The sequence below is a fragment of the Eriocheir sinensis genome, chromosome 35, assembly GCF_024679095.1.
Source record: "Eriocheir sinensis breed Jianghai 21 chromosome 35, ASM2467909v1, whole genome shotgun sequence".
In the NCBI taxonomy this organism is placed as follows: Eukaryota; Metazoa; Arthropoda; class Malacostraca; order Decapoda; family Varunidae; genus Eriocheir; species Eriocheir sinensis.
In genome coordinates, this window is record NC_066543.1 from 14,401,229 (window position 1) to 14,402,072 (window position 844).

Below are 844 nucleotides of genomic sequence, written 5' to 3' on the forward strand. Positions count from 1 at the left end.
AGAGAGAGAGACAGACAGACAGATAAACAGAAAGCTAGAAGGCAAAGTAAAACCGTGTGACCTCTAGTATTAGAATGTGTTGTGTAAAACCCCTTTGCCTTTTTTTTTTCCTTTCTTTATGTATATATTTATTTATTTATTTTTTATTTTTTTTTTTTTTTTTTTTGTCCTTGGGGTACAGTTGCGTTCCGTGATCCCCATCCAGTTGATTGTGATTCTCTGTCGGGTTTTTTTTTCCTTCACGTCCTATTCAATATTCTCCTTTTTTTCTGGTGAACTTGACTATACGCATTTTCTCTGTTTGTCGCTAACCCTTTTTCCGCCACACTTTCCTCGCTGTTTACTTTTCTGTTTATGCCTGTCTGATTTTACCTCCTTTGTCTACGTTCTTTTATATGTTTATATGTACCAGTTATTTTGTATCCGTCAATCTATTTGCATACCTTTGTGAAAGAAATGGGGTTTCAAACCTTGGGTCTTTCAATGTGACCTCACCACGATAGCAAAAGAAAATGTTCTATATTATTTTTTTCTTTTGTTTGCTCTTTGTTTTTTTCTTTGTTATTTGTTTTGTTGTGTTTTAATTTCCTTTCTCTTTCATTTAGTTCTTCCCATAACAAAATCTAACACATTCTTCTTAACACCTCGTTTCATTTTTTTCCATCCCTCAGTTTTCATCATGTTCATTTTCCTCATTTTCTCATTCCTTTTTTTTTCTTTCATCTACCATTTCGTTTCCTCACATTCCATTTATTTCCAACTCCCTTACTTCCCAAACTCGTATTTTCCGTGTCTGTTTTTGTTACGTATTTTTCCTACTGTTTTAAATAATCACTCCCTTTTT